The sequence below is a fragment of the Periplaneta americana genome, chromosome 6 (assembly GCF_040183065.1).
Source record: "Periplaneta americana isolate PAMFEO1 chromosome 6, P.americana_PAMFEO1_priV1, whole genome shotgun sequence".
NCBI lineage: Eukaryota > Metazoa > Arthropoda > Insecta > Blattodea > Blattidae > Periplaneta > Periplaneta americana.
The window spans coordinates 133,855,989-133,876,148 of record NC_091122.1 but is presented as its reverse complement, the minus strand read 5'-3'; positions in this window follow the sequence as shown (position 1 = coordinate 133,876,148).

The window sequence follows — 20,160 nt, the reverse complement described above, 5'->3', positions numbered from 1 at the left end:
TCGGAAACACTGTTGCCCCCTTCCATTACAGGAGTTTGATGTTACTAGTGCAATATGTAAACAAATCATTTTACTAGGTATAGGAGGAGAGAAAAGTAGTGTATCCATTTATGTTGTAGGGAAATACGATATTACGATTTTCAGTTTGATCATCACTTTTACGGAATTTATCAAAATACAGTAGAGTACTAAAATTTTTTTTTTCAAAAACTCAACTTTTCAGGCGGCTATGTTCGTTATGTAATGTCTACTTTATTTAGCATATTAATTATTGGTGTTAACATACAATATAGAGAGTGCATTTAAATTGAGGGGGTCATAAGTAAAGGGCTGTAAGTGCACTTAAGTTACTTTTGAGAAAATGGGGTTTAAATATTTAAGCTTTCGTAAAACCGGTGAAATTTTTATTTAATTTTTAATGTGTGATGCGATTAAAATATCCCTTTGCCACTAAAATTTTAGATACTTTTCTTACACTGGATGCACTTAACTCATGTTATTACAAATGTCACTAGCATTCCTTTGCTACTAGCCACCTCAATTCAAAAAAAGCTAATCTGAATTTTTAAACAAGTTGCTGAAAATGGCTGCCGTTCATTACAATGCAGGCTTCAATTCAGTACGCATATTATTAAAAACATTTTGAAGCATATTCTCTGAAATTAAATTTATCGTTTCTTGAATATAATTTTTTAGTACGATATTATTAATATAGGTTCTTTCTTCTATAGAAAACGCAATCATATTTATGAAACACACTATACACTGCAGTGTTTACTTTACTGCTTGAAGACTTCGAATGCAACAGCGGCCGTAAGTTTGTGTGTCTGACGGGAGCAAGGTCATTAGTGAAGGGATGAGAGTGAAGTACATTCAGAAATGCAGGTACAATAAAAATGCAAGTAAAAATAAAATGATGTCCCTGTATTTTCATCAGCGTCTGTATGTCTCTTTTGTATTTATATGTGCTATCTGGTAGGATGGAAGAGAAGGCCTTATGGCCTTAATCCTGTCATGTTAAGTAAATAAATAAATAATAAATAAATCTTTTCCCTTGCTGAAGCAAAACTATTCTTATCGCTCTTCTTCCAACACTCTTTCCACCGTAGAGTAATATAATGATATGGATTCTGATTTTCTTACAGATAGTGCAAAGGTGATTTTGCTGACAAAGTTTCCTTCGCCAGCCTTTATGACAGCCCTAAACCTCCATAAATGGTAAGTGAAATGTTAATGATTCTCAAGTGATTTCAATGTATGATTTACTAGTATGTATTGGACACAACTAGTACATGAGACCCAACCAGCACTGTTACACTTTCGATCCGCTGTTACTGTGTATTTCTCGGATAGTGGCCAAACTAGCAAACACCCTGTAGAACTGGAATTATCCCGAAGAAAACCTGTTTAATACAGTCTGTTTTCATCGCAAAGACCACTTATAATTACCAGGATTTTAATTTGTGTCTTCAGTATGGCCGACAGTCTAGGCATGTCGACTAACGGTCCTCCGTCAATTGTTTTATTGGACCTGTAATAATAATTGCTTCAGTTTGAGCCATGATTAGTTTACTAAAACCTATTACGACAGACTAAGGCAGCGTCTCCAAAATCCTACTCGCAAGTAAGCACCTGAACGGAACCGAAGCCAGTACGTAATGAGCGCGCTCCGCCTCACCCATCCCCACCTGTACTGTACTCAATGTTTATGCGCAAACGAGGAGCAGTGGTGGATTGCCATTATCATTGTGTTGGTCGGCGTGTTCCACCGTTTCACAATGTCTTCTAATCATGGACGTAGTACATACAATGATGAAAGGGAAGAGACTTTTTTTGTGTTAGTGGGGAGAATGTGAAATGCTTAATTTGTTCGAAAATTCTTAAGGGTGTGTTAAAATTCAACATGCGACGACACTACTCGACTCTTAACAAAGAATATCATACAATAAAATTACAGATATGCTGGACATGTGAAAATAATTTATTTTGGGGCTATCTGTGTAACTGTTGGTTATACATAATAATCAGTATATTACAATACGTTTACACTCAGTTCCGCATGACAAACATATACTTTTTCGTTTAATTTTAGATGAAATGCGTAGGCCTACAAATATTTTGATAACTATAAAACAAGAAAATACAAACACAAATCACACTTGTGTCCTCAGTCTTAAACAATAAAAGCTTCTTGCTATCTATGTTCTAGCTTGGAATATTGGAAAATCAATGCAGCCCTTTACAGAACCATCATTTATAAAATCGTGCATACAGGACGTTACTTAAATACTGTGTCCAGAACAAAGTCAGAGTTTAAGAAAATTAAATTGTTTCCAATTACAGTTCAGAGAAGGAATTTCAAGATTGTAAATGTAATTGAATCTGAAGTCGAAACCACAATTAACCAGTTTGTAGCTTACTCACTCGCATTGGACGAAGCACAGATAGAAATGACAAAGCTCACCTAGCCATTTTCATCCTAGGAGTTAATGGACATTTTACTGTGTCAGAATGTCTTCTAGATGTAATTACAAAATACAAATGGAGAAGATCTTTTCCAGGCACTGAAAGGCACCATAGAACAGAAGAGGTTGAATTTGCAATGCTTGTGTCAATAGCAACAGACGGGGCTCCAGCTTCATAGTATGTCAAAATAATATACAAAAATGTGATATTTTTTATTCTCTTGATGTTATTATTTGTAAACATAAGCAGACTGTTGCCGCGACCCCCCACTGAGAGCTTCCATCTGTTGAGGTACGACTCTCTCCCCCTTCTCTAGCCTTACAGCACACTGTGTTCGGCGGGCAGCATCGAGAGCACGAATGACGATACGCTTTTTGGAGACCGCTGGACTACGGCTAAGATGTACTTTTTTCGCCTGTTAACTGTGCAAACCGGATAAATCCGATTATAATGTTTTTGAAAAATATTATTGTCATGCTAGTTTATTCTGATTATCTACATTACTCATTCCAACGTTGCTGTATTTTTGCCACATTGTTATATGATTCCCTCCCAACTGCGTACTGAGTTGAAAATTACTAGCTATATGTGGAAAATGATTGTTACATATCAGGTTATATTATATTACACTACTTTATGCATATCTTATGTTTAATGTTAATTAACATTTGATAAAAAATACAAGGTATGGCCGAGGAGTAATGTCTACATTTTATTTCTCAATATACAGTGCTGGAAAAACTATAAACAGAAATTTTCAGAAGACAAAGAGAGTACCAAACTAAGCATTTTAAAAATAGGAGGGAAGTGTCCCAGATATTTCGCTAAGACGCTATGTTGAAAATACTCATATAAATTCACTTATATATACAGGGTGTTAAAAAGTATTCAATATTTTAGGAGGTGCTAGTATGCATCAAAACAAGAAAATAATGTCTAATAAACATGGGTTCTACAACACACACTTTCTGAGATTTGAACACTTGTTCATAGGAGGTGCTCAATGTGACGTCCATTCATGGCAATGCATTCCTCTGCCCTTCGGCGTAAGGAATCACGTACTCTTTGAAATTTGTTTTAATCATAATAAGAAAGTCCCGATAACGATCCCCAGTTAATATCTGTGGTAGCAAGTATGGCCCTATTAATCTATCACCAAGAACGCCTGCCCGTAAGTTGATGAGAACCGGTGTTGATGCCTTGTTTCTTCAACTGCATGGAGATTTTCATCAGCCTACAATGCTGATTACGAAAATTCACAACACCATCTCTGCTGAATCCCGCTCATATCAGAATCCAAACTTTTGTTTTCACTATTCCTTGCTACACATCATTATCCCATGCCAGGGGTGTCAACTACGGTATGATTATCTGGCAGTCTGCTGAATTGTAGGGCAGAGAAATGCATTGCCATGAATGGACGTCACATTGAGCATCTCCCATGAACAAGTGTTCAGATCTCAGAAAGTATGTGTCGTAGGACCCGTGTTTATTAGACATTATTTTCTTGTTTTGATGCATACTATCACCTTGTAAAACATTGGATACTTTTTTTTAATGCTCTGTATATACAGGATGGCCCACTTAATTCTTTCACCTCCGATAGTGTGTGAAATATTTCAAATATACAGATACTTACAATTAAAAGTTAAATTACATCGAAGGAAACATCTGATACATGTAATGTATTTTTTGTATATTGAATAATTTTCAAGCTACGTTATTAGAGTCAACTTTCTTTTTTTAAATCTGAAGCAACTATGTTTTGTATTGCAAATGTTGCGTTATCTCATTCTAGTAACAACCGACTACTTTACCGGCTGTTTGAATGTCACCGGTAAGAATAAACATGAACAATGTCTGACGCACCTTTTGTTATGTATAGTTCATATTCTTGACGTAATTGAAGATCGAACAGACCCATATTACTGTACACTACACAGTACAACCTTATTTCTTCAGTTCTCTTCTGGACAATTGAACGATAAGACATCGGCGCAGTGTTTCGGAACGGCTCTCTAGAAGGTTTACATGTGTGGAGGTATGTTAACCTACATTTCACTAGTGTATTGTACAATTAATTGGTGTGAATGTTTTAAACGTGAAATCAATTTAACCTGTCAATAATTTCCAGGAATTTGATTGCACAAATTGATTCTGATTGTATACCGGAGATTTTGTGTTTTGTTTTTTTTAGAATAATTGTTTATTTTTATAGTACACTACGTTTATGTCTCACTTTACCATGTCGTGCAACATTTTCATAGTATTAAAATGTACAGTACATTGTGATTGTGATTTAATTGACGCACAACACTAACCAGAATTTTCCTCCCTCTGTTCGATCCTTGGTCAGACATTGTTTATGTTTACTCTTACCGGTGGCATTCAAACAGTCAGTAAAGTAGCCAGTTGTTATTAGACAGAGCTAACGCAACATTTTCAATATAAAACATATTTGGTTCCCATTTAAAAAAAGAAAGTTCACTCTAATATCTTGAAAATTATTTCATGTACAAAAAATACATTATGTGTATCAGATGTACCCTTCGATGTAATTAATTTGCAATTGTCGGTTTGTGTATATGTGAAATAATTCACACGCTATTGGAGATGAAAGAGTTAAGTGGGCTACCCTATATATATATATATATATATATAATATCTTTTTTGTATTTTTCGACGACTGGTTATTTTACCATTTCTCTTTCACTTCACCTGATATTTTTTGAGACTTAAAAGTGTCTGTTCTCATGAATAGTCCAATAATTGCATGTAGTGTATTTATTTTCTCACATAGACATACGTAAGTTTAGTTAATAATAGGGAGTATATTTTAAACATAATACTTTTTGTTTTCCTTTCATGCCTATCTGAAACTCTATTCGAAACGATAACTATGATAGTTCAAATATCTTATACACACGTTGAAAGTTTATGGTTAACCATATTAGTTCCGGGTTCAATTTCATAACTCAAAATCATACACCAGGTATATCCCAAACCCTATTTTCTTAAGTCCTATACCAACCAAACCAATGTTTTTAATTTGTTCTGCCAAATTAATTTTGTTGTAGTAAGTAAGCTAAAATGACTTTTTCATTTTAGACTTGAAAGTTAGAATAAAACGCCTTTGAAGTTGCGAGGAAAACTAATTATTTTTTCTATCATAACTTAAACCCAATATTGGTTTCTTGCGCGAAAGCAAATACGTCAGAACTTTCTTAATTAAAAGAAAATATTAGATTTTTGTGCAGAATGTAACACAAAAATAATATTAGTTACAAGTGTAGCTCGTCGGATGTTGGATTATCACGAAAGAAATCGGAATTGAATTACAGACACGATCCATGAGATAAGTGGATATTTTCCCAATACTTCCTATTTCATCCCAACCTTACTTCATTATTGTCGAATCCTGATTCCACCGATTGTTTCTTAGAGACATACTGCTATTATTAATATTAAGATGCTGCTACTTACTACTACTACTACTACTACTACTACTACTACTACTACTACTACTGTTACTGCTCAGACTTCTGCTACTACTGCTACTACTACTACTGCTACTGCTCAGACTTCTGCTGCTACTACTACTACTACTACTACTACTACTACTACTACTGCTGCTGCTGCTGATAATACTATTACCGCTACTAATGCTGATGGTACTGCCGCTACTACAACTACTGCTATTACTACTTCTACTTCTGTTACTTCTACTGCTTGTTTTTTTCTTTCGGAGAAGGGTTCGCAGGCAAGCTCCACAGCTTCAAGGTTATTGTGTAAAACCTCCTTATGTTGGAATGATTGTTGAAATCCATTTAGGATTCCTCTTTATGGTGTCATCGTATGGATTCAGCCGCAGCATCCATTTCAGACCGAAGAACTGATTTTTTTTCTGTGATCTCCTCAGATGGATGGCATCCGTTCGCAATTCATGTGCCTGAATCTGTTGCAACCTCAACCAGAAGAACATGTCGGCATCGATTCCACGACTCACCAAGGCGCCATCTATCCAAGGGAGCTATACTCCTCCAGTCAACCGCAGTTCGCTTATTAAAGCCTCTGCGGCTTCACTGGTTATGTGCAGCTCCTGCAGATAGATGCCGCCTATAAGCAGATTCTGCCCATGTCCTCCTAGTCAACGTGTAAACTATTGAGATGATTAATGGAAATGATACTAATGAAGGCGACTGGAATAGTATATAACTCCATTCCAAAATTTATTGATGTAACTCAACCCATTCTGGAGTAATTAATTTTTTTTCCCCTACAAAATAAGTAATTTTTCAATAAGTTTCACAACAGACAAATTGTTGAATAATTTCGAAGGAAAAGTTGTTCCGGGGCCGGGTATCGAACCCGGGACCTTTGGTTAAACGTATCAACGCTCTACCAACTGACAAGCAAACGTTCTGATGAGGGCAGATAAAAAAGTTAAATTTTTTTCTTCCACCATGTTAATAATGTCAAAGGAAGTGGTTATACAAATTTTGGCCACTCGACCGCAATTACGAGGGCCATAAAAAATAAGTTCGCCAGGGACCGATAACAGAAAAAAAACGCAATTTCATTGGACAAATTTATTGGAACGGACACAGCAATTGTTGAGCTTTTTTTAAACATATTTTCCATCGGAATTGAGACATTTCTCATATCATAGGATCGACAGAGAGAGGTGCAGACGCAGTCAAACGCTGGTTCCGATCTAAGGCGGCTGACTTCTACGACACAAAAATTGATCCTATGGTATGACAAATGTCTCAATTCCAGTGGGGGATATGTTAACAAATAGCGCAACAATTGCTGTATCTGTTCCAATAAATATTTCTATGCAATTGTGCTTTTTTCTATAAACGGCCCCAGGGAAAATCACTTTCTGGACGGCCTCGTAATTGCGGTCGAGTGGCCAAAATTTGTATAAGCATTTCTTTTGACATTATTAACATGGTGGAAGAAAAAAATTTAGCTTTTTTATCTGCCCCAATCAGAACGTTTGCTTGTGAGCTACCCGGGAATTCTACCCGACACCAATCCAATTTCTCCCTCTGTATCCACAGACCTCAAAGTGGGCTGACAACCGTCAAGCAACCAACATTGAGTGCACACTAACTCTGTGTGACTTAAATTGTGGTTTTTCTGTTAACGAACAGTAACGTGTATTATGCAAATCAAGCAATCAGGTATAACTCCCTGTAAAGTTGATTTGAATAATTTCGAAGGAAAAATTGTTCCGGGGCCAAGTATCGAATTTACTTCGAAATTATTCAAATCAACTTTACAGGGAGTTATAACTGAAAGCTTGATTTGCAGACAAATTGTTATACAATCCACAGTTTGGAAGATAGACAGATTGGGTTTGCAGTAAAAACTTTACTTTTCGCAGGCATTTGGTATCTGAGGCGTCTAGAATCAAAACCCGCCAAGTCCATCGAAGGAAAAAAATTAGGTAAAGTTATTTTTCTGTGTATCTTCGCATGGCCAATCCGTTGGTGGTATTATTTTTCTGCAATATCCGCTGGATTCCTCTGAAAATGCTGGACAAAAGTTAGGATTAGTTTCAATATCAGCTAGATCCAACTGAATTTCGGCCATTGTTAGTTTCAAAAACCTCCAAGTCCCTTTCTGCCAATCAGGTTGTGGGATTCCTTTACCCAGCATTCCTCAGCTATGCGATGTTGATTTATTATTTGTGTGATTAAGCTCTTGTTAAACCTTATTAAGTTTAATTTCTACTCTAATAATATTCAGTGAAATGGTGGATAGAATGAGCAGTGAGTTACAAAAATGTTCACAAATAAAAGCTCCTGTAAAAACACTAAATAGGAAGAAATGGAAAAGAGAAATGAAAAGGAAAGAAAAGTATGTGTGGTTGAAAGTATATTTTCATCACATAGAAAACATAATATGATGAAAATAAATATTATGTACAGTATCAAATTATTATAACATACTGTAGGCCTATTCCTACCAATTAATAATGAATTACATAATTTTGTCGGTACTCCTCTCGTGCCCTCCTGCTATACCAGCTTGTAATCATGCTGTTGGCAGTAAATGGAAATCCAACAGTTTAAGTTTGTTGGACATAAAGAAGTTCCATTCAGTTTTATACTCTTCATCAGATAATCAGCAATAAGACAATTTTATTACTGCACAAAATGAAAATACAACAATGATTGGAATGTGCTCTAAATGGCTACTCACTGAAGCACCTCTAACTATTAAAAAAGTGTAAATTACATTTTCTGTGCTTGGACATTCATTTCTCTCTCCCGATCGCATATTTGGAGTAAGCGAAAAAGAAATAAAGAAGTGATTGTAGATTCCCAAGAATATAAAGATATTATTGGCAAACATGGAACAGTCTTTAACCTTGAAAATGAAGATGTAGGCCTACCTCTTCAAGACTGGAAGACAGAGGCCGACATAATTTTAAGATTTCCTGCTATTTTAAGTTCAGTCCCTGTAATAGTAATATACGTTACAAGAGCGGTATGTTGACGTTTTCATGGTCGAGGAAAAGATTGAAAAAGCGGAACGTAGTTCAGCTTTTTTAATTTCCGAGAACATGAAAACAAACATACCGCTCGTGTATCGTACATTATTTTGTGCGAAGATCGTTTATTACATACCTGAAAGACGAATTTCTAATTAGTTGCAATGAAATCTCCATGTTGGTTTCTGTTTAATGACGGCAACTTCGGAACACCAAAATATCTTTCTTCAACATTGTTGCTATAAAATGTTTTCTGTGTTTACTATACTCCAGCAGGCCGTGATATACGTCTGTCTTTTTTTCCCCCCAGTCTATAAATGCGAACTTAAAACAAACGGTAAGGTTTTGTAATGATTTATTTTTCATTTTAATATTTTAACAATATTATTTATATAACATATTGCAGTAATAACATCGGCATCTGGAATCTTGTTCATTTTTTCACGGCTTCCTTAATGTTACTTGTATCAGGAATGCAATAAGTTTCGTGGAGTAGTAGACTTTACTTAATTTTTGCAAATATTTAAAAACAATAATTAACAGTGCAATTTAGGTGAAATTGCAGTGGTAAGTTTCCAATTTATAATTATTACTATGTTAAACGTCTCTAAAAATAATATGTTAAAAGCCTAAAGCAGTAAAATGAATGTCGCGCTTAAGCGGTAAGAAGAGGGAAATTGTTATGTGTGTTACGTTGGGAATACTGATTTCATTGCCTACATAATTTGTAAGGTTTAAGTTAAATTTTTTTCCTTTTTGACTCATTTTTATACTTAGAACTAATTCTCTTACTTTCAAAAGCCTCCAAATACACTTTTCAGTTTCAAAATCAGTTAGATGCTAATTTAACCTCACGAATTTGTTAGTTTCAATGAAGGGGCAATCCTGTAATTTGTTTGAACGTATCTAATAATAATAAAATACTTGATAAAAGCATTGTTTATATCCCAAGAATGTTTATTTATATGAAAACAGTTTTTTTCCATTTTCCCACAAATTTTGTTTTATGGACTTGGAGGGTTTTGATTCTAGACGCCTCATCTGTATAAACATGAGGGGGTTTCACATAATTATAAGAACAAGAGTGAAACATCATTTATGGAGGGCTGTCCTTAAACTTTTGGTAAGAGCTGTACTACTACGCCTAACACTAATATCACTATTAATAATGATAATATTGACACTATCACTACTACTAATATTACGAACATTAGTTGAATGGAGTAACGGTCAGCGCGTCTGGCCGCGAAACCAGGTGGCCCGGGTTCGATTTCCGGTCGGGGAAAGTTACCTGGTTGAGGTTTTTTCCGGGATATTCCCTCAATCCAATACGAGCAAATGCTGGGTAACTTTCGGTGCTGGACCCCGGACTCATTTCACAGGCATTATCACCTTCATTTCATTCAGACGCTAAATAACCTAGGTGTTGATACAGCGTCGTAAAATAACCCAATATATTAAAAACAAAATTAGTTCTTAACTATGAGGAGAAATGTAAATAATTACTTTGTAATCGCGCGTTGATTACTGAAGTGACTCTCTCTACATGCTTTTATACCCGTATTTGTTTTGAAGTAATGGATATCGCAAAGTCTATTGTCGCCAGGATTCTTCATGGCACTTTAAAATACCCATGACCGTATAAACATGTTCTAACTATGACACAGAATATGTCTGTTTTATTTCCTTTGCCATTATCATTTGCATTTCAGTTTCTCTACGGTATTTTTAAGTACAAGTCTCGATTTCACTTTTTTTCTTTTCGTTCCGCTTTATAACACCCGGGCTGTCGCCACACCCGTCGCCTCCATCTCATTCCAAACGTAAACTGTGTCACAGTCATTCTCCCTCTCGCACCACGATCCTTTTACTTCATGTCTTTCGACGATTCTTCACTTGAACGCCCTCGGTGTCTTGTCGCTCCAGATTTCTTCCGATAAAGTGAGATGCAGACATTATTTCACCAGAGAGAGAAATAGAATTTATTGTGTAATTCCGAGCAGTCGAGTGCTTCTATATAGATTTCAAGCATCTGGTTGAAGTTGCTGTTTCGCCGACAATTATTGTTATTGCCATTTTGAGCTACTATTATGTTCTTATGTTGGGTGAATTTAATGCCTTATTAACCGTTACTGTGTTTCTTGCGAGAATTTGGGGCCTTCGTAACGTGTTAGAGATGCTGAAACATTGTTTCGAAACTGTCGACAGCTTTACTAAGGAAGGGAAAGTCCATCTGTAGAATTTGTAGCTAAGAACTCTTCTATACAACAGCATAACAGCATTCATTTTGTGAAACAATGTTCTTTTCCATGTTTTCAGGATCCAATTTGTTTCTCTTGAACGTAAAAATAAACTTGTGCATAGAAGAAGTTCTTCATACATCACATGAAGTGAAGGGACAAAACTTATAATCTTGTAAAAATATGCATGAAATATTCTTTAATGTCGAAATATGCATAAACGTCCAATATGCAATATGCACATAATATGCATCAACAACCATTGCGTGGATCACCTTAATTAAACACAAAACATGTAATTTTCATTAAGATATGAGCTCCAGTAACATGCATTTGCGTATATTTCTCATTACTAGTAGCCATCAATGGACCATCTAACGATTTCTTATTTTATCTAACAAAGGCAGTGCCTTAAAATTCCTTTCATAGGCTTGAACAAATACATTACTAATAAGTAAAGATGAGGGATTTGTGCGGTTTGTCGTCAGGTTGCCTGTACATTAGAGTCGGGCAAACAGCCTCTTACTCCCGCTCGTTCTCGTAGGCGAGACTAGCTGGCCGATAATGCCAGTTCCGAGAATCGTATTCTCGAGATTGGCACTCTCGGGAACGAGGAATACCGGGTCCCGGCCTGTTATCGCACGGCCGACTTATCGTTATGAAATGCGTACACTGACTGCCGGCTTAATTGCCGCTCATCACTGCAATTCGTGACTCTTTCTGAAATATTAATGTTCATGAAGTAATTTAAGAAGGCACAGCAGTGTGGTATGCAATAATACAGCACATTATGATTGTCAACATTCTTACAGAAGTCACACTATTTTAATGAACTATTTATTGCCTTTCCGGAGAAGCAAAATAATGCAGCACTTTCAGCCGTTACCTAATCCTAAGCTAGTCTAAAACAATAACAAGTTATGGTTGGTGCTATGATATACTTTCTCGCTATCAGCATTTTGTTGACATTCCATATTTAATCATTCGATAGTGTTTTGTATACGCTATAGTAATGGATATCACACGACTGTATTATTATTATATTGCGCGTTCACATCTGGTTGTTTCGTTGTAATGCAAGGGCATCTTCATCACCATGGGTAATTATTGCGCTGTGTAAGGACGAAATAAAATAATGCTTATTTATATTATTATAAAGGACCAAAGGCTCTGACAAAAGATATTTTTGTTTTCCAACTGATAAAATGCTGAATGTGAAATGGAAACACTTTTGCAAGGGGAAGGACAGAATTACGAAATAGAGTAGATCCTTTCACAAATTGATCATAATTACTTACAAATGCGTTTTAAGGAACCCGGAGGTTCATTGCCGCTCTCACATAAGCCCGCCATCGGTCTCTATCCTGAGCAAGATTAATTCAGTCTCTACCATCATATCCATTTTTATATTACCTTCCCATCTACGTCTCTGCCTCTCCAAACGTCCTTTCCTTCCGGCCACCCAACTAACACTCTATATCCATTTCTGGATTCGCCCATACATGCTAGATGTTCTGCCCATTTCAAACCTCTGAATTTAATATTCCTGATTATGTCAGGTGAAGAGTACAATGCGTGCAGTTCTACGTTGTGCAACTTCCTCCATTCTCCATCCCACTTAGCCCCAAATATCTTCCTAAGAATCTTATTCTCGAGCACCCTTAACCTCTGTTCCTCAAAGTGAGAGTCCAAATTTCACAACCATACAGAACAATCGGTAATATAACTATTTTATAAATTCTAACTTTTAAGTTTTTTGAGAGCAGGCTGGATGACATAAGCTTCTCAACCGAATAATAACAGGCATTCCCCCCCCCCATATTTATTCTGCGTTTCGTCCTGAGTGTCATTTACATTTGCTTTATCATAACAAGAGAGAATAAAAGAGGGTTATTATTATTATTATTATTATTATTATTATTATTATTATTATTAAATTACCTAGTTACTTTACGACGCTTTATGAACTGCTATAGCTATCTAGCGTCTGAATGAGATGATAATGCCAGCGAAATGAGTCCAGGGTCCAGCGCCGAAAGTTACCCAGCATTTGCTCTCAATGGGTTGAGGCGAGAAACCTCAGCCAGGTAAAGGCTGGTTCACAATAAACCGGGAACGGAAACGACGAGAAATAATGTTAAAATAAATATATATTTAAATGTGAACATTCACAATTAACGAGAAGATTGCCGGAGCCCGGAAACGGGAACGTGAAAGTTAATTGTGAATGCTCACATTTAAATGTATTTATTTTAACAATATTTCCGTTATCGTTGTCGTTTCCGTTCTCGGTTTATTGTGAACCAGTCTTAACTTGTCCCAAGCAAGATTCGAACCGGAAGCCGATCGTTTCACAGTCAGGTGTGCTAACCGTTACTCTACAGCGATTATTATTATTATTATTATTATTATTATTATCATTATATCATTATTATTATTAGTACTGTTATCATAATCATTATCGTAATCATTAGGATGATTAAGATTATGATTATCAGGATTATTATTATGGTTATTATTTATTACTGTCTTGTAAGTTATCATTAGGTACCGGTACAAATATTAGAAATCTGATTAATTCTTAATTTGTTATTCTCGTTCCTATAACATATAGGATAATTATTATAAACCATATTGGCCTATATAATTTTATATTGTAATATGGCTAGAATACAATAATAATTGTTCTGTAACAATAATTTATAACGTGCACACCAATAGAAAGTGTAGTTTTCTATAGTATAGGCTGGTTCACAATAAACCGGGAACGGAAACGAGAACGGAAATAATGTTAAAATAAATGTACACTATTTAAATGAGAGAATTCAGAATAGTTAATTGTGAATGCTTATCTTTAAATACATTTATTTTAACAATATTTCCGTTCCAGTTCTCGTTGCCGTTTCCGTTCTCGGTTTACTGTGAACCAGCTTTTAATATTTTCATGTTTCATATCATTGTGTTACAAACAATTTTTTTATTTAGTTGTTATAAAAGATAGCTTAATTACTGTAAAGTTTAAACCATCTTGGACTATACGAGTATAGCCTCATTTTCAACTACTGTACCTGTATTAAAATACCATTTAATACCATCCGTACAATAACGAGTTTTCAAGCGTTGAAGGGTTCCGTACAAATTTTACGGAACAAACGTTTGAGTCATGAGTCCCGCGCTAACAGGTTAACTCGCCGTTATTCGAGAACCAGTAAAAATTTTGAGTTGCCATCACTTTTAAAAGTAATTTCCATCCCTTGTCAACATTTCTCTCGCTTTGACCCCCCATCTAACGTGAAAAACAAAAAAGTTTGCCGCTTACGAGCGGTGAAGTCTGAACAGATCAATCTCCATCGAAGTTAATATATTTTTTTTTCACTTTCCAAAAAAGATTTTCAATTCGATTTGTTTTTCTATGCTTTCCTTAGACATTGAGCTATCAATCCAAAAAATTACAGCGCGATTGATTAAGTATTATAGGAGCTACGACATGATATATATTTAAAGAACCGGGAAGTGTATAAGCCAATGCTTCCTATAGAAGCATGGCCCGAGCGATACTGCTTTCTTATCATTACTAGTCCCGCATAGATGTCCGAGACTGTCGGGAATGACCTAGTATCGGTAATCCCGGGACCAAGAGAATCTCGTGTTCTCTATCAATGAGTCATTTGGCTACGTTAGGTACTCGCGCACTGGGCGAGACTGCGATGATTACGCAACCGAGAACGGGCGATAATATGAGGCAGTCTGCCCGACTCTACTGTACATAGACGTTATACAGCTGTATGCCCAGTGCCTGTGTTGACTTCCGACGTAAACAAACCATGCGAAGAGTACAGCCTAAAAATGACAAATGCAACACTCCGTTAAGGTCTAGCAGATCACAATATACAAATATGAGGAATACGTTGAAACATTAGTATAGTTAGAAGAAGAAACTTACCTTCATGATTCATTCAGAGCTTCAGAGCCATCACAAGCCGAATTGCACTCCACTACTAACATTCTTAAATTATCGAATGTCAAACGTCGTCGTCGATCATTCACACAGGTTTTGAACTGCGAAAAGCTTCTTTCAATGTCACAGGACGTTAACGGTGCATATGTCAAGTATACTAGTCTATCGTCTGATGATTTTGCATTATTCAGCATGTTACAAATTGTTAAATAGCTCTTATTTTTCTGTTATTTATTCTTTATTCTCTGTGTGCAAGGTCCTGGAGGTCCTTCCTTGATTTTTTCTGACATCTCTTTTATTATTGCTATGCAATCAGATACATAGTCTTTACGGAGCGTTGTCTGATTCGGAACGCGCTGCTTGGTATATTTTTCGAAAAATCCTCGAACGGAATGTGTGTTTTAATCATCATCGCACATATATCCTTAGCAAATTATGATTTTACGTTTCATACTAATTTTGATGTTGAGGGAATCACCACCTTTAAAGCGCGTGAAATAGTCTTTATATTTTCTGCTGTTACAACGTCTTTCTACGTACTACTTCCTACACAATATTTTAATTTCATACTCACATACTGTACATACAATTGTTTGCTTAGTTTCCGTCATTGTAGGTAACTACTGCTCACTACGTCCGTTCACCACTGCAATGCATTGGACTATGAAGGTCTGTGTTCATTCCGTGTTGTTATGATAAGACGGCAGGTAGGCACATGGATAGCGTGTAGTTGCATTTCTTTTGGTTGCACTGGTCGTAGTTGTTCACCTGTCTGTCCACCTATGCTCCCTGTCGAGTCAACGTGTTTTTCGTACCGCGCACAAACCCCTCATCTTTACTAATAAGGTATAGTGAAATACATACATTTTCAGGACTACATTCTATTTATATCTGTTTGAAGATTAGCTCATTTAAAATTCGGCTATTGTTTCAGAAGGCGGCAGCGTTCTATGAATAGACCAAATGGACCAAAACAAGAATTTAAAAAATATCTCAAAATAATGTCAACAAATGACAAATCATAACAATGAAGAAGCATAGATTCGATTAATGGGTGTTGAAGTTACTTCTAATGCAATTGTAATCGTATTTTGAAACTGAAAATTATGAAAAACACAGTCCTTGTTATTGTAAGGGGAGGCAGAGGTGAATATTTGAAACTCCACAAAATTTATCCGATTTGTTTGAAATTGATCATGGATACTAAGTATGTTATTAGTAATGGACATACCAAGTTTCAACTTTCTAAGTACAATAGTTCTGTAAATATTAATAATTTTATAAAACTTCATATCATTTGATATAAAATGCTCCATGCACCATATTGTAAGAAATTTTCAATATTTCTTTTTATTTATATGTTCAGAGAAGCTATATAAATAATGATAAGTATTAGTTTATTATGGGAATAATATAGTAATACAGTTATCTTGGTTTTAATTCCATACTTTTAAAGGGCACAAAATAAAAAACTAACATCGGAATATGAAAATAAAGATAATAAAAATAGAAAAAGCCAAATTTTCATTTTTTCTTCAGTTTTGTTCGAAAATTTCACCTCTGCCTCACCGTAATATTTTAGGGTGCTATTCATAGACATTTCGCAGCACGCGCTACGAGCGTACTAAGCTAGCCCCGGCTATCCATTGGTTACTTGTACAGAATTCAAACCATATCCTATCGCTAACACTGGTTTATGAATACGAAAAACGCTGATCATCCACCGGAAACCTGCGCTAAAAATGTCTATGAATACGGCCCTTAAAGTTTTAGACTATTTCAAATTAGCTAATACAGTAAATTAAAACTGTTATTATACAACTTTAAATTACAAGGCAGCAACATAATGATGTGATGGTACATATAAAATTATTTTCTGGAGTCTGAGATTATTCTTATGCTCTAGATCAGGGGTTGTCAGCACAGAGCGCGCTGGGGCTAGCATTTCTTACCCGCTGTAAAAGCAGCGCATCATAGTGCACTGCATAGCTGCTAGCGGGTATGCTCTCTCTCTCTCCCTGCTGCACGACGGTGTACATGGGACGGCACCGCGTACCCGTTGCACATTTCAGCGACTGCTGACGACCACTGCTCTAGATAAAATAATCTTCCTTTTCAAGACACACATGGCACACAAAGAATTTCTTTTGACTCCTCCTAACATTTGCACAAGCTTCATGTACTCATTTCCTGCAAGACATACACGGAATCATATTTTCCTCGATGGTTTCTTCACACATGAAACAAAAGCAGGAGTCTTGATTTTAATTGCTTCCCGAAGGGAAATGGTTTCCATGAATGATCCATTTTAAAATGCAGTCCATTCATGGGAACTCCAGCTGGTCCATCCATGGCGACTCCGCCATTTTCTAATCACATTTCAAGAGCGCTGAAGAGGTTATACAAAATTTATGAATATACAACTAAAAAGGAAGCAGACAGAACACTGCTTCCAGCTATATATGTCATTTCATAACTTAATGTCATTAAGCCAATCTACTCTGTACTTAAAGTTACTTTAAAATTACAGTAAAAATAACAAAAACGTATCTGAGCTTCTTGTTCAGCCCAAGTGTTTGCTGCCGCCACTGAAGACAACTCGGAAGTGACATACACGAGGGGGAACCTTGAGGTGACGTTTCACGCATACGCAGTCAATATGACCAAGAATATGCCAACGGTCCATTGAAAGCAACGGTTCATCGATGGCTATTCTCCTATTCTTATAATAATTGATTTGCTCTATGTTGACTAAAGATTAATTAATTTATAATGGTTCGTGTTCCAGTGTACTTCAGTATAAATCTGTTTGTTAATTGGAAACAGCATGGATGTGCCACTTTTGGTGTGAAATGACATTTTCTGTATTATAGTTTGAATCATACTCCATATACGAAATAACGTCCCCTTTTTTGCCAAATCGCGGTTACAAGAATGGAGCGCAATCTCCACGACTTCGATGCATATAGCCACTGGCGTGGCTCAGTCTGTTAAGGCGCTTGCCTGCCGATCTGAAGTTGCGCTCGGGCGCGGGTTCGATGCCCGCTTGGGCTAATTACCTGGTTGGGTTTTTTCTGAGTTCTTCCCCAACGGTAAGGTGAATGCCAGGTAATCTATGGCGAATCCTCGGCCTCATCTCGCCAAATACCATCTCGCTATCACCAATCTCATCGACGCTAAATAACCTCGTAGTTGATACAGCGTCGTTAAATAACCAACTAAAAAAATTCGATGCATATCCCAGTACAAAGCATTCTGGTAGAAAACATTTAGGTCATAGACATAGAAATATGAAATTCTTCTCATTCATAGGCATTATTGTAGTTGGCGTATCTTCGGTTTTGCATTCTGAAACATCATAATCTCTCTAGAAATGAGGTCCTGTACCATGTAAGCCAACTTTTTACAGTCGAGGAAGAAGAAAAGCTCAATACTTGCATGCATAACAGATATTAGATTTATTTGTGAACGCACAACTGATTTCAATGTCAGAGATTTTGTCGCAACGCAGTTGAATGCCAAGTTAAATTTGGCACTTTAACTTGGATGCGGAGAAGTAGCCAAGAACAGCACAATGAATTCCTCTCTTGTATTTTGTTTTGGATCCTACCCTTAGATCATGTGCCAGGATATATTAGTTTTCTTACCAAATTTAGAACATATTATCCGGAAAAATGAATTCTTATGGAACTCTTGCAATAAATTCTAATTAGAAGAAAATATACTATCATTTCATTACAATTATCCTCTTTTCATTAAGTGTAAAATCTTAAGTACAATAATTAAGTCTGGAGGAATTTTAATAATAATAATAATAATAATAATAATAATAATAATAATAATTGTTTATTTAACCTGGCAGAGTTAAGGCCATACGTTCTTCTCTAACACTCAACCAAAAGTAAAACTGCGATGCAAAAACACTACAGATTTACAGAGTAAAGTACACTACAATTTTACACTCAAAACTGAAGTAGATAATCGTAATACAATGTAAACAATTAGTCAGTTTAAATCAGACATAATATATAAGATATAGAAAGATAGAAAAAAGCATAATAAAATGTGAACAGTAGGTCAAAATAAATGAGACATACAAAGTATAAAAATATAAGATGATAATAATAATAATAATAATAATAATGATAATAATAATAATAATAATAATAATAATAATAATAATAATAATAATAGTGAAGCACAAAGCATACAATGAACACAACATTTTTAAGTACGCAAAGTAAGGAAAATTATGATTATATTATATAGCTCAAGTTATCACATTATAGATACACTATTATCAGGAAATATGATAAAATTAAACAGATAAAATAAAGTAAATATTACTAGAATATCACAAGTATAGTGAATACGCAGAAACATACAATACAACACTTGTCATAACAGTAACTTATTTTGGCAACTCGTCATAAGACAATTTTCTCGACTTGGATTTGAAAGATTTCAAGGTTCGGCAGCCCTTGACTTCAGGCGGCAGAGAGTTCCAGTGACAAGAGATGGCAACAGTGAAAGATAAGGAATACAGAGATGATGTGTGGAGTGTAATTTCTAGCGTGTTATCGCGTTGTGATCGAATATTAATATTATTTTTAATTTGAATTATTTTTAATTTTTATTTTATTGTCAATGCTGACTAAAATTATATTCTAACTACTTACACAAAACGCTGGGCTACTTGTATAAAAATCGGTAAAATCTTAGAAGAGATTATTTGGCACTGGAAGTTATTCAAAACACTCACAGATTTTTAATTGAATAAAAGTTTTACATAATACTTAGAGAATTTTATTTGTTTACTCAGTTATAAAATGAAGAAATACCTACATTCAGATCTGATATACCCAATTGTAAGTAGATGGTCTTGCTTAGAACCTGGATGAGACAGGTTTATTATTTCTTCAAACACAAATGTTATTCATAGAAAACTATAGGCCTACTTGCCAGGATAAAATTTTGTGTGTTAATAATTT